Below are 15,361 nucleotides of genomic sequence, written 5' to 3'. Positions count from 1 at the left end.
GCGGGCTCTGCAAACACAACGTGACGCCCGCAGACCATTCCATCAAAGTCTGCATTTCAAAAGTCACTACTTCCCTTCCCAGCCCTGACTTGTGCCCAAACAGTGGTTCCCCCCCACATATGGGGTACTCAGGACAAACTGGACAACAACTTTTGGGGTCCAATTTCCGCTGTTACTCTTGTTAAAATAAAAAATTGCGGGCTAAAAAATAATTTTTGAGGCAAGAAAAATTTTATTTTTTTTCTTTTCACGGCTCTGCGTTATAAACTTCTGTGAAGCACTTGGGGGTTTAAAGTGGTAACCGCATATCTAGATTAGTTCCATGGGAGGTCTAGTTTCCAAAGTGGGGTCACATGTGGGGGAGCTCCAATGTTTAGGCACACAGGGGCTCTCCTAACACGACATGGTGTCCGCTAACGATTGGAGCTAATTTTTCATTCAAAAGTCAAATGGCGCTCCTTCCCTTCCGAGCCCTGTCGTGCGCCCAGACAGTGGTTCCCCCCCCCCCCACATATGAGGAATTGGCGTACTCAGGACAAATTGTACAATAACTTTTGGGGTTCAGTTTCTCTTTTTACCCTTGGGAAAATAAAAAAATTGTTGGTAAAACATCATTTTTTGTGACTAAAAAGTTAAATGTTCATTTTAAAAGTTAAATGTTTATTTTTTCCTTCCATGTTGCTTCTGCTGCTGTGAAGCACCTGAAGGGTTAATAAACTTCTTGAATGTGGTTTTGAGCACCTTGAGGGGTGCAGTTTTTAGAATGGTGTCAGTTTTGGGTATTTTCAGCCATACAGACCCCTCAAACTGACTTCAAATGTGAGGTGGTCCCTAAAAAAATGGTTTTGTAAATTTTGTTGTAAAAATTAGAAATCGCTGGTCAAATTTTAACCCTTATAACTTCCTAGCAAAAAAAAATTTTGTTTCCAAAATTGTGCTCATGTAAAGTAGACATGTGGGTAATGTTATTTATTAACTATTTTGTGTCACATAACTCTCGTTTAACAGAATAAAAATTCAAAATTTGAAAATTGCAAAATTTTCAAAATGTTAGCCAAATTTCCATTTTTTTCACAAATAAACGCAAAAATTATCGACCTAAATTTATGACTAACATGAAGCCCAATATGTCACGAAAAAAAACTCTCAGAACCGTTAGGATCCGTTGAAGCGTTCCCTAGTTATTACCTCATAAAGGGACACTGGTCAGAATTGCAAAAAACGGCCAGGTCATTAAGGTCAAAATAGGCTGGGTCATGAAGGGGTTAAATGTCACCTGCTTAACCCAGCAGGAAGTAAGTCGGCGTCTAAAAATCACTAAATTTGACAAATCTCCGGGCCCGGATGGGATACACCCCGAGTACTGCAGGAATTAAGTACAGTCATTGATAGACCATTATTTTTAATCTTTAAAGAGTCCATAATAACAGGGTCTGTACCACAGGACTGGCGTATAGCAAATGTGGTGCCAATATTCAAAACGGGGACAAAAACTGAACTCGGAAATTATAGGCCAGTAAGCTTAACCTCTACTGTGGGTAAAATCCTGGAGGGTATTCTAAGGGATGCTATACTGGAGTATCTGAAGAGGAATAACCTCATGACCCAGTATCAGCATGGGTTTACTAGGGACCGTTCCTGTCAGACTAATTTGATCAGCTTCTATGAAGAGGTAAGTTCCGGACTGGACCAAGGGAACCCAGTGGACGTAGTGTATATGGACTTTTCAAAAGCTTTTGATACGGTGCCACACAAAAGATTGATACATAAAATGAGAATAATGGGGATAAGGGAAAATATGTGCAAGTGGGTTGAGAGCTGGCTCAGGGATAGGAAACAAAGGGTGGTTATTAATGGAGCACACTCGGACTGGGTCGCGGTTAGCAGTGGGGTACCACAGGGGTCAGTATTGGGCTCTCTTATATTTAACATATTTATTAATGACCTTGTAGGGGGCATACAGAGCAGAACCTCAATATTTGCAGATGACACTAAACTCTGCAGGGTAATCAATACAGGGGAGGACAATTTTATATTACAGGATGATTTATGTAAACTAGAAGCTTGGGCTGATAAATGGCAAATGAGATTTAATGGGGATAAATGTAAGGTCATGCACTTGGGTAGAAGTAATAAGATGTATAACTATGTGCTTAATTCTAAAACTCTGGGCAAAACCGTCAATGAAAAAGACCTGGGTGTATGGGTGGATGACAAACGCATATTCAGTGGCCAGTGTCAGGCAGCTGCTACAAAGGCAAATAAAATAATGGGATGCATTAAAAGAGGCATAGATGCTCATGAGGAGAACATAATTTTACCTCTATACAAGTCACTAGTGTGACCACACTTAGAATACTGTGCACAGTTTTGGTGTCCGGTGTATAAGAAAGACATAGCTGAACTAGAGCGGGTGCAGAGAAGAGCGACCAAGGTTATTAGAGGACTGGGGGGGTCTGCAATACCAAGATAGGTTATTACACTTGGGGCTATTTAGTTTGGAAAAACAAAGGCTAAGGGGTGATCTTATTTTAATGTATTAATATATGAGGGGACAGTACAAAGACCTTTCTGATGATCTTTTTAATCATAGACCTGAGAGACGGACAAGGGGGCATCCTCTACGTCTGGAGGAAAGAAGGTTTAAGCATAATAACAGACGCGGATTCTTTACTGTAAGAGCAGTGAGACTATGGAACTCTCTGCCGTATGATGTAGTAATGAGTGATCCATTACTTAAATTTAAGAGGGGACTGGATACCTTTCTGGAAAAGTATAATGTTACAGGGTATATACACTAGATTCCTTGATAAGGCGTTGATCCAGGGAACTAGTCTGATTGCCGTATGTGGAGTCGGGAAGGAATTTTTTTCCCCAATGTGGAGCTTACTCTTTGCCACATGGTTTTTTTTTGCCTTCCTCTGGATCAACATGTTAGGGCATGTTAGGTTAGGCTATGGGTTGAACTAGATAGACTTAAAGTCTTCCTTCAACCTTAATAAATATGGATCACAGCTGTTTAGACCTCTTTGATCATACATTTATCACATTTATTTACACATCGCCGATTCATCAATGCAATTTCCAGTGAAAATTGCTTTGAAAAGTCACAAAATGTTATGCCTTTTAGCGTTTTCACACCAGTTTCTCTCACCTGTGCCAATATGGGAGGATTTGTGGCATTCCTCAAGCCAGAAATCTTCCTCTCGTCTCCAGCACATAGAGGCGCACCCCACTCGTAAGATGCTCCCGATTCCTTAAAAGGTGTGCGCCTGTCTTACTGAATCATTTGCATCTGACTCCTGCTGTAACTGTGCCCCCGACACTGACTGACAGCCGGCCCTAATGCAGAATGAGCTTTCAGTCAGAGCTGGGAGCACAGTTACAGCTGCTGCTCTCTATGCAGAGCGGTGACTGAACACGCGTTGAGGCCGCCCCAGGACCAAAACCTGAACACTGCCGAGAGGAATAAACGCAATTTCGTCCAGGCAGCGGGGGTCTAAATGCCGGCACCGGGCAGGTTAATAATCCTATTAACCTGCAGAATAACCCCATATCTGCAGGTTAATAGCATTTTTCCAAGTGACAGGTTCCCATTAATATGTATGTGTATGTGTATATATATATATATATATATATATCACTTGTTTTATTACTAACTCTTTCTTTTTAGAACTAATATTCTTTTCCATTAAACTGGAATACCATATAACACAGATGACTGACAGGAGTATATAAGTTATCTGTATTATAATTAATATTCAGAGACATAAAAGTTGATAAGTGTAAGATGTGACTTTCCTGGTCAACGTCACCAAAATAAACACCGATCTGTCCCCAGTGCCGCATTATAAATCCCATCAGGACAGATTTGGGGTAGTAGTAGGTTTTATAGAAAAGACTCAGCACTTCTGGAACTAGCCTAACAGCTTTACTGCCAGAGACCTATAGTGGTTATTCATCTGGAAAACGAATGCAATCACAATGAGACAACCCGTGCCAACAGAAACCATTCATTTTCTACTTTTATTTTTTGCTATTGGCCTGTTTATGTTTGTTTTACTTCTTTAAAAGTAAATGAACAGCAGTAACCCAAGGCATGCCATCTGCAGGACATTGCACCAAGTCATGCCTAAATTAATGTTCTTTATGTAACACAAAGACACATGTCCACTGGACCCAAAATAAAAGGAGTACTCTCAAGTTATTAAATTGTTTTAGTTTGGCAGCATGAAAATAAGCAAGTTTGTAACTGACTTGCTTTTTCTATCTGCTGGCATTGTCCAGCAATGAGTGATTTTATCTTTTAGAGTGTACAGCTCATTTCCATGGAGCCCGGCCTCTCGTGATTGGCTGAGTGTTACATTCCAGGAGAAGGGTTAAAGAGGTATTCCCATCTACAAGATCCTATGAAAATATGTAGTGGGTGTACTAACAATATTATCAAATACCTCAAATTAGAAATTTAGTATAGTTCTACTGGTTCGCTAGTTTACTTACTCCTTGGGCAGGAACGTGCTCAGGTATCCATGGTTACGACTGTATAGAGCAAGTAATGATCATGTGATCACCATGGAGGTTGATCACGGAGGGTAGGTTCTATCACAGTGATCAAAATAAAAAAAGTAGTAAATGACCCCCCCCTTTATCACCCCCATAGGTAGGGACCATAATAAAATAAAATATATTTATTTTTATTTTTCCACTAGGGTTAGGGTTGCAATTAGGGTTAGGGTTGCAATTAGGGTTACGGTTAGAATTGGAGTTAGGGTTAGAATTAGGCTATGTGCACATGGTTCAGATTTGGCTGCGCATCCGCAGCGAATTGACCGCTGCAGATTTGTAGCAGTTTTCCATCACCTTTACAGTACCATGTAAACCTATAGAAAACCAAATCCGCTGTGCCCATGGTGCAGAAAATACCGCTCGTTATTTTCTGCAGCATGTCAATTCTTTGTGCGGATTCCACAGCATTTTACACCTGTTCCTGTATAGGAATCCGCTGGTGAAATCCGCACAAAAAACACTGGAAATCCGCGGTAAATCCGCAGGTAAAAAACAGTGCGTTTTACCTGCTTATTTTTCAATAACGGTGCGGAAAAATCCGCAACGTGGGCACATAGCCTTAGGCTGCCGTCACACTATCAGTATTTGGTCAGTGTTTTACCTCAGTATTTGTAAGCCAAAACCAGGAGTGGAACAATTAGAGGAAAAGTATAATAGAAACATATGCACCACTTCTGCATTTATCACCCACTCCTGGTTTTGGCTTACAAATACAGATGTAAAATACTGACCAAATACTGCTAGTGTCATGGCAGCCTTAGGGTTAGTGTTGGAATCAGGGTTAGGGTTGCGGTTAGGGTTAGGGGTGTGTTGGGGTTAGGGTTAGGCTTGTGGTTAGGGTTGGGATTAGGGTTAGGGGTGTGTTGGGGTTAGAATTGAGGGGTTTCCACTGTTTAGACACATCAGGGGGTCTCCAAACGTGACATGGCGCCACTATTGATTCCAGCCAATCTAGCGTTCAAAAGTCAAATGGAGCTCCCTCCCTTCCGAGCCCAGACGTGTGCTCAAACAGGGGTTTATCCCCACATATGGGGTACCAGCATTCTCAGGACAAACTGGACAACAACTTTTGGGGTCGAATTTCTCCTGTTACCCTTGTGAAAATAAAAAATTGCGGGCTAAAAAATCATTTTTGAGGAAAGAAAAATAATTTTTTATTTTCACGGCTCTGCGTTGTAAACTTCTGTGAAGCACTTGGGGGTTCAAAGTGCTCACCACACATCTACATAGGTTCCTTGGGGGGGTCTAGTTTCCAAAATGGGGTCACTTGTGGGGGGTTTCTACTGTTTACAGGGGCTCTGTAAACGCAACGTGTCGCCCGCAGACCAATCCATCAAAGTCTGCATTTCAAAACGTCACTACTTCCCTTCCGAGCCCCGATGTGTGCCCAAATAGTGGTTTACCCCCACATATGGGGTATCAGCGTACTCAGGAGATACTGGACAACAACTTTTGGGGTTAAATTTCTCCTCTTACCCTTTTGAAAATAAAAAATTGCGGGCTAAGAAATAATTTTTGAGGAAAGAAAAATGTTTTTTTCATTTTCACGGCTCTGAGTTATAAACTTCTGTGAAGCACCTGAGGGTTTAAAGTGCTCACTATGCATCTAGATAAGTTCCTTGGGGGGTCTAATTTCTAAAATGGGGTCACTTGTGGGGGAGCTCCAATATTTAGGCACATCAGGGGCTCTCAACGCGACATGGTGTCCGCTAACGATTGGAGCTAAATTTTCATTCAAAAAGTCAAATGGCGCTCCTTCCCTTCCGAGCCCTGCCGTGTGCCCAAACAGTGGTTTACCCCCACATGTGAGGTATCGGTGTACTCAGGAGAAATTGGACAACAAATTTTAGGATCCATTTTATCCCGTTGCCCATGTGAAAATAAGGCTAAAAGAACTTTTTTGTGAAAAAAAAAAAAAAAAAGGACTTTTTTATTTTTACGGATTAATTTGTGAAGCACCTGGGGGTTTAAAGTGCTCACTATGCAGCTAGAGAAGTTCCTTGGGGGGTCTAGTTTCCAAAATGGGGTCACTTGTGGGGGAGTTCCAATGTTTAGGCACACAGGTGCTCTCCAAACGCGACATGGTGTCCGCTAACGATTGGAGCCAACTTTTCATTCAAAAAGGCAAATGGTGCTCCTTCTCTTCCGAGCCCTGTCATGCGCCCAAACATTGGTTCCCCCCACATATGAGGTATCGGCGTACTCGGGACAAATTGTACAATACCTTTTGGGGTCCAGTTTTTCCTTTTACCCTGGGTAAAATAAAAATATTGTTGCTAAAAGATCATTTTTGTGACTAAAAAGTTAAATGTTCATTTTTTCCTTCCATGTTGCTTCTGCTGTTGTGAAGCACCTGAAGGGTTAATAAACTTAAATGTGGTTTTGAGCACCTTGAGGGGTGCAGTTTTTAGAATGGTGTCACGTCTGGGTATTTTCAGCCATATAGAACCCTCAAACTGACTTCAAATGTGAGGTGGTCCCTTAAAACAAAAATGGTTTTGTAAATTTTGTTGTAAAAATGAGAAATCACTGGTCAAATTTTAACCCTTATAACTTTCTAGCAAAAAAAATGTTGTTTCCAAAATTGTGCTGATGTAAAGTAGACATGTGGGAAATGTTATTTATTAACTATTTTGTCACATAACCCTCTGGTTTAACAGAATAAAAATTTTTTCGCAAATATTATCGACCTAAATTTACGACTAACATGAAGCCCAATATGTCACAAACGAACCAGTGTCCCTTTATGAGGTAATAACTCAGGAACGCTACAGTCCGTTGAAGCGTTCCTGAGTTATTACCTCATAAAGGGACACTGGTCAGAATTGCAAAAAATGGCCAGGTCATTAAGGTCAAAATAGGCTGGGTCATGAAGGGGTTAAACAAGTTAACGCCCATCGGTGGAGATCTACTCAGCCCGTTAATGTTAAAATGACATGAATCAGCCATTAACCCCTTCATGAGCTTGGGATTTTCCGTTTTCCCGTGTTTGTTTTTCACTCCCCTCCTTCCCAGAGCCATAACTTTTTTTATTTTTCCGTCAATTTGGCCATGTGAGGGCTTTTTTGCGGGACGAGTTGTACTTTTGAACGACATCATTGGTTTTACCATGTCGTGTACTAGAAAACGGGAAAAAAATTACAAGTGCAATGAAATTGCAAAAAAAGTGCAGTCCCACACTTGTTTTTTGTTTGGCTTTTTTGCTAGGTTCACTAAATGCTAAACCTGACCTGCCATTATGATTCTCCAGGTCACTATGAGTTCATAGACACCAAACATGACTAGGTTATTTTTTACCTAAGTGGTGAAAAAAAATTCCAAACTTTGCAAAAAAAAATGCGCCATTTTCCGAGCAAGTACTGCAGTGCGCAGGCGCCGGGCCTCTCTGACCTTTCCGGCGCCTGCGCACTGCAGTACTTTGCGCTGCCCTCAACAGGGCAGACAAAGTACGCCTGCGCCGGAGCCGCGGCGTAAATACCCGAAGAGGACGTCATGGAACGAAGATGGGAGGCGCCGGAGCGGACCGGAGACACCCATCCGACCAGACCGCACCGGGACCGCCCCTGGGTGAGTATAATCTAATGTCTTTTTCTCCTCTTTCAGGTAACATCGGCGGCTTATCTACAGCATTACGGAATGCTGTAGATAAGCCCCTGATGCCGGTGAGCTTACCTCACCAGCCATTTTGGGGGTGACAGGTTCCCTTTAAGATCACATTTCACTTCACATACAACATTTCATATCTGGCACCAGAACCTTCTGACAATCACTAATAGGACCCAGTGTAATATGATGGGGGTCAGACTCCGCTTCATTAGAGACACCGAATATTTGCTCTTCTATAACTTTTATTGAGTGGCTGAGATTGTTAATAAGTCACATGATACATTTCATGGCGGAGTCTTCATGTGTTACCCCTTCCCATCCTGTGTTCCCTATTCTAGGCTCTCGAACTAATTGTAAGAGTAAATGTAGATCTTCCTGTATAATAATGGAGTCACTTGTGTCTGTGATCTTCAGTCGCGTGATTTCATCATTACCACAGGGGAAATAATACAGTTTTATGACTAACGGGGACTAATTTGTCCAGCATGTTGGGATTTCCTATAATTGTGATCTGTGCAGGCCTAGAGTGACTTATAAGAAATGGTGCTGGGTCTGGAGAAGTAAATTAGGTGCAGTGAATAATGTATAATATATTAGGAGCTGTAGACATCTGATGTTCTCCACTAGAAGACTGCCGAGAATTACACTGATACATGGAGAAACGTTCCTACAGTGTTTTCCTACAACTAATTGATGTCTCATTTTTTCAGGCATTGGTACCAGGGTGGTCTACAGCACCAGAGGCTGCCAAAACGGACAGGACAAGTGTTTTCTCCGCACAGAACAGTGCAAAGGACCTGAGGATTGTGGATGTAAGTCACATAGCTACGTGGATAGGTTATCTATTATCTGTCAGTGGTCATTGGAAGTAAACCCGATGTTCTGCAGCCAATGTTCCTTCCTAATAAATACTGCAATTAGACTCCACTCCTGGATCAATCCCTCTTCTCCAGCCATCTAGAGCAGATATCTAGTAATATCATCTCTTTATGGAAAAGCCTCCAGATGTCTTTTAACCTTTTTTCCTCTAGACACACAGGCCCTTTAGATATGTTTACATGCCTGGAAATAGAAAGATAGATCCGGGGCCTAACGATCGAGGTGACAGTGAGTGCGACCAGGCCTGGGTAGGTGGGCCCTGCAGACAGACATTGAGCTGAAGTTCACTGCGGCACAAATAGTCACCGAGTGGCGCGTGCTAGCGATGTCATGCACTTCCCGTCACTGGCGCACTAAAGTCAGCTGCCGACATCTGCTCTGGCTATGGAAGAAGAGGTCACAAGTAGTGGGAGTCGGGGAATTTGAATAGAATCATTTAATTTTTTTACTTTTGTTAGAGAAGAGCTATAGAACAGGGACATTATTACTGGAAAAATATACCAGGATGGGGATATATATAACTGGAAGGAGCTCGGAATGGGGGCATTATACTAGAAAAGGGTCCAGGATGGACGACATTATACCAGGAAGAGGCAAAGGATTGAGGACATTATACCAGGAAAGGGACCAGGATGGACGACATTATACCAGGAGGAGGCAAAGGATTGAGGACATTATACCAGGAAAGGGTCCAGGATGGACGACATTATACCAGGAGGAGGCAAAGGATTGAGGACATTATACCAGGAAAGGGTCCAGGATGGGCGACATTATACCAGGAGGAGGCAAAGGATTGAGGACATTATACCAGGAAAGGGTCACATTATACCTGGAGGAGGCCCAGGATGGAGCAGCACATATTATATCAGGAAGGGGCCAAGGATAAAGACTTTATATCAAAATGGTGAATATTATTAGTGAATGAGGTTCAGGATGGGGAACATTATTACAGGAATGGGTTAGAATGGGGACATTATTACAGGAAGGGGCCAGGATGGGCGATATTATTATATGAAGGGCCAGAATTGGGGACTTTATTACAGGATGGGGACATTGTACATGAGGGGGCAAGCACATATGTCTTCACAGGATCTGGACTGCTACAAGGGACCATACATCTGACAAATATGGAGGTGGGGCCCAGGTCACAATCTTTCACCGGGACACATCAGCCTGTACCTAAGAAACTGGATAGATCTCTATATTGTCCACTATATCTATTATATATTAACTAGATTGTGGCCCGATTCTAACGCATCGGGTATTCTAGAATATGCATGTCCCCGTAGTATATGGACAATGATGATTCCAGAATTCGCGGCAGACTGTGCCCGTCGCTGATTGGTCAAGGCAACCTTTATGACATCATCGTCGCCATGGCAACCATTATGACATCTACGTCGATATTGTGCCCGTCGCTGATTGGTCGAGGCAACCTTTATGACATCATCGTCGCCATGGCAACCATTATGACATCTACGTCGATACTGTGCCAGTCGCTGATTGGTCGAGGCAACCTTTATGACATCATCGTCGCCATGGCAACCATTATGACATCTACGTCGATACTGTGCCCGTCGCTGATTGGTCGAGGCAACCTTTATGACATCATCGTCGCCATGGCAACCATTATGACATCTACGTCGATACTGTGCCAGTCGCTGATTGGTCGAGGCAACCTTTATGACATCATCGTCGCCATGGCAACCATTATGACATCTACGTCGATACTGTGCCCGTCGCTGATTGGTCGAGGCCTGGCGGCCTCGACCAATCAGAGATGCGGGATTTCCAGGACAGACAGAAAAACCCTTAGACAATTATATATATATATATAGATAGATATGGAATCATCCCTGAGACATAATTTTGCAAAACTAAACTCCCATATTTTTAATCGTCTTGCCGGATCCTACAGTCCAATAGAAAATATAATCGAGTCACAGATTTCTCTGCGGCAGATTGAGCAGGGCTCGGTCTTTGAGCTGTGTATAACCCGCCACAGCTTGTTTATATTGTCTATTGACAGAATGCGGCTAATCAGTGCTGGAGGCCTGGTTGGAATGGGAGGCGCGGTTGGACTAGGAGGCGCAAGACCAGTTGTCCTGTAGTGATAATTGCTGGTAAAACAGTGATTCTATTGAACAGTCCAGTAACTGACACATCGCTATAATAAAGGTCTATGCTTCTACTTTATGGTTGTCTCAGATAACATGGCAAAAGCCTGCTGACAGATTCCCTTAATAGGACTGTTTTGATAATAATGGCACAGTGTATTACAGACAAGTTATTGAATACACATAATATATATATTCTTTCTTCTTTTTCAGTGGATGGTATTGTTCCTACAAAGATCCCTTGGAATGAATACATCATTTATATTGCAGTTTCCATCAGCATACTCCTCCTTGTAACATTCATTGGTGTCATGTGTAGTATCATATGTAGGTGAGTATTGTAAAGGATGATTTATATTGTACATGGGAGTCTGTAACAAAAAATTACATCTTTATTACAGATGAGAGGCTCTGACAAAATTCTGCCAAATCATGCAGATTTTATTTAGAGATTCAATTCACAGCAGAATTATTCTTCACAAATTGATTGTTCCCTATTATGTTCTGAGGTCTCCCCAGTCCCAGATCGTGATAAATGGAGGATGTAAGAAGAAAATAAAGTTCATACATCACCAAGCCCCTCTCCGGAAGCCCCCACTGCTCTCTGCCCACAACTCCGGCCCAGTGTTGACTCTTGGTTGGGACTTGCATGAGCAAAGACCTTTCGGCCCGCTTGTAGCCAAAGTTCCAATCCACAGGGAACGCTTGGCCAGAGGCGCGGTACAATGGTAGTGTGGAAAACTGGCCATGGAGAATAAAGCAGCAGAAGTCGTCAGAGAGGAGAGCTAAACCTTTTGCCAGCGCTCTACTGTTCCGCAAGCTGGCGGCTGCAGATAGCTTCCACTTTGCTTTATTCGCGTGGAGTGAATTACAAACAATCTGTTCTCCAAAATTCTGAGTTTTGTAAATATGAGCAGAATTCAATTCCACCCATGTCTAATCTTCATATAACCTTCCAATCCAGTACGATCCACACATATTACTGTCATGTACATGAAAATGGTTGATAAATACCGAAGTGTTACTTATTGCCCATGTTTCTACAGAATGTAAGAGATAAAATGATGAATGAAGAAACATATGAGTCTATATTTCATTCTGCAGAATAAAGATATGTTACTTTGTAATTCACAATATTCCTTAAATTTTACTATTTTAAAGACATCTGAAAAAGGATAAATCCAGGAGAAATGATGAATCTCGATGTTCTACTGATGGAGATAGAGACTAGTCCTAAACCTCTTGGTAAGTACAGCCTAACCAATCTGACACTAAAGCAGTTCTCCCGGATAAGAAAAACAGGGCTGCCATAAAAAAGAAACGAAAAAAAACACACAAACACACGATGTCCTTGGCGGGATTTTAACCAAGGACCTCAGTGCTGCAAGGCTGTAGTGCTAACCACTGAGCCAATGTTTCAATTTTTTTTCAATAAACATTTGGAAACTTTAGTTTGGGAAGCTTTGAATACTAATTTCAACATTCTACATTACAGGAAAGCATGAGGAACAAACCGAAATTGTGACTGATGTCGCTTCTTACGGACTCATGGTGGAAAATAGAGATATCCTCAACAGCACCATGATCCCTGATGCCGGTGATGCGGTAATCAACATGGGCCCAGATGAGAACGTGGTCACTGCCAATGACAGTAAGTGAATTTTGTCTTACCCTTGATAGAAAAGGTGGCTGACATCATCCACCCCCCAAAAAAACAAAATAGCTTTAACTTTCTTTGCTTGCATAACATACACTTTATAACAATATGTTATTGATTTGCAGTTTAAAGTGGACTTTTCACCAAAGTTTTCTGGTTGAACTGGTCACATGATGTAGTAGTGACTTCAGAGTGAAATAAAATGATTTTGTTATTTTGTTATTTTTGCATTAGACATTAGTGTGATGACTGATGCATCTCGGACCAGACAGTGTGGGGAAGAGGCAGGACAGCAGAGATGGTGACTGTGCTATCAAAGAAGGATGAAAGCTGATAGAAGGGTTTGTAATGTGACACAGATAAACTCAGTTGTGCTGCCTCTGCCTCCACACTGATTCATGCAGAAGGTTAGACCAGGAGATTAGGGCTGTATCCTCACATCTCACACATTGAGAAACCTGCTCTAAGCTATTGTGGGGCTGTGTTCTTTTTCTGATGTGTTGCTTGTTACTTATGCTTTTTTCAGGTTGAAAAAGACTTAGGGCCATCAAGTTCAACCTTTCTCCACCAATTGTGCATTTTGTCACTAAATTAACTATAACCCTCAATGTTGTGTATTGAGGAAATCATCCAGCTCTTCTGTAAAAGCGGTGATAGTGTCTGCCATTACTACCTATTGTGGTCGGCATTCCAAAGTCTGACTGCTCTAACTGTAAAGAACACTTTCATAATTAGCTGCAGTTATCGTAGTTCTTCCATCGGTAATGAGTGCCCCCTAGTGCTAAGTTTGGTCCGTGCAAGGAATTATTGAATAAGTCATGTGCTAATCCTTTATATTGACCACACATATATTTATATATGTGAATGAGATCTCATGTAAGAAGCCCAACTTTTCCACATCTCACCATATGAGAGGTCTCCATCCGATGTAATAATCTAATTTCCCACCTTTGAACTGACTCTAATTTCTGAATATCCTTTTTTAAATGTGCAGCCTAAAACTGGATCCCATATTCTAGATGTGGCCAGCATCATAGAGGGAAAAGAAGTACACCCCCTCTAACGAAAACTCTCTGGCAATTCCCACTCTGATTTCACAAAAGTTTCCTCAGTAACGACAAGTATTTTGTTGACTAATATCTACATATCTGAGGCAAATTTTTTTTAAATGTTTTATTCCACTTTACTGCCAACTGTTCATGATATTGCAGCTCTGTACCATTCCCTTCACTGGAGCGGAGCTGCAATCCCAGGCACAACCTGGACACAGGGGTGGTCTTATTTTTCAAACAAACCAATTATATTTTTCTAACCCTTGACAAGACTATAAAATCTATATGCAAATAGTTATTGTTTTGCTTTTTTATAACTTGGTAACAGTCCGCTTTATGACGTTGATGACTTACTCTGGGGACATTTGATGTGTAATTAGTCTTTTTCTATATATATTGTTCTCCGTTATAGTGGTAAAATTTGTTCACTATAAATTGCCTTTATGTCTGAAAACATCGGAAATGTGAAGAAAATGTAGCAATTTTTAAGTCCTTAAACCAGAGTGTTGTCACACAAAATAGTTAATAAATATCATTTCCCACATGTCTAGCGATCATCAGCACCTCCGCTTCAGTGCCCAAACCTTTAGGATAAATAGAGGATATCACGATCTACATGCAGATATGGCATACACAAAGAATCACACTTAGATGATATCACATCATATCAGACCTGGTCTTATCAACTTATACCACTCAATGTGCCCAGAAAATGTAATGTTATTATTTTTATCAGGCGGAGAGCACCAGAGTCCATAATGACAAGGATGCAGTTGAGGAAAAGGAAGCACCCCAGGTAATTGGTGTATATGCTCATTGACATTGTCCTTGAACAATAAACAATTGTATTTTAACATATGTATTCCTCTTCTTTCCTTTAAAGAGATTAAGAAGACAGCAGTGATCAGCTCTCAAGAAAGAAAATATTCCCCACCTATAACTGAGGCATTTCGAAGACTTAAGTCCTGGTTCTTGTATTTGTGTTTTTTTTTTCTATTCTTTGTGGTGTTCAGTTCTAAAATTCCAGGTGAACTGGGCCCTTGAAGAAATTGGAGAAGATTGTTTTTTGTTTTTCTCTCTAAACATACTGTTTGTATATTAATGTTATTAACTTTTTATCTTAGTAATAAAGATAAAACGAAGGTCAACGGCTATGATGAAACTAATCTGACAAATGTAGATTAAATGACATACCATTTACTACCGTCAGGTTTCTGAGCTGTTTATTCAAATGTCAGTATCACTAGAATAAAATAATAATTTAAAGGGCAGGTAGCCAGCAAAGTTTTTCTGCCAGTCAGAGCACTGTAGTCCCTGGAAATCGGGCCTAGGGAACCAGAAAATATTACCACCCCTAACAACGGTAAGTGCGACCCCCAGCTGTCCAGGGCCCTGATATGTAGCACTGTCTGTAGAAATGACCTCTTGTGCAGTCAGTGCACCAATCTCTCGTGCGCTCTCTCTCACCAGTGCACTGCTTTCTG

The 15,361-nt window shown here is 41.5% G+C and overlaps 1 long non-coding RNA gene across 3 annotated transcripts in view; it reads left to right on the top strand.

The window, feature by feature from the left end:
* Nucleotides 1-15,082, top strand: part of LOC143809259 (uncharacterized) — a 52,461-nt gene extending 37,379 nt beyond the window's left edge. For all 3 annotated transcript variants that reach the window (XR_013222185.1, XR_013222183.1, XR_013222184.1), the window contains exons 2-7: nt 8,883-8,984; nt 11,382-11,499; nt 12,330-12,413; nt 12,664-12,819; nt 14,614-14,673; nt 14,761-15,082. This is a non-coding gene — a long non-coding RNA (uncharacterized LOC143809259). The remainder of the gene's footprint in view (nt 1-8,882; nt 8,985-11,381; nt 11,500-12,329; nt 12,414-12,663; nt 12,820-14,613; nt 14,674-14,760) is intronic.
* Nucleotides 15,083-15,361: the final 279 nt, after the last annotated feature.

The sequence above is a fragment of the Ranitomeya variabilis genome, chromosome 2 (genome assembly GCF_051348905.1).
Source record: "Ranitomeya variabilis isolate aRanVar5 chromosome 2, aRanVar5.hap1, whole genome shotgun sequence".
Lineage (NCBI taxonomy): Eukaryota > Metazoa > Chordata > Amphibia > Anura > Dendrobatidae > Ranitomeya > Ranitomeya variabilis.
The sequence above is the reverse complement of the archived record's forward strand: the minus strand, read 5'-3'. Positions and strand labels throughout refer to the sequence as shown.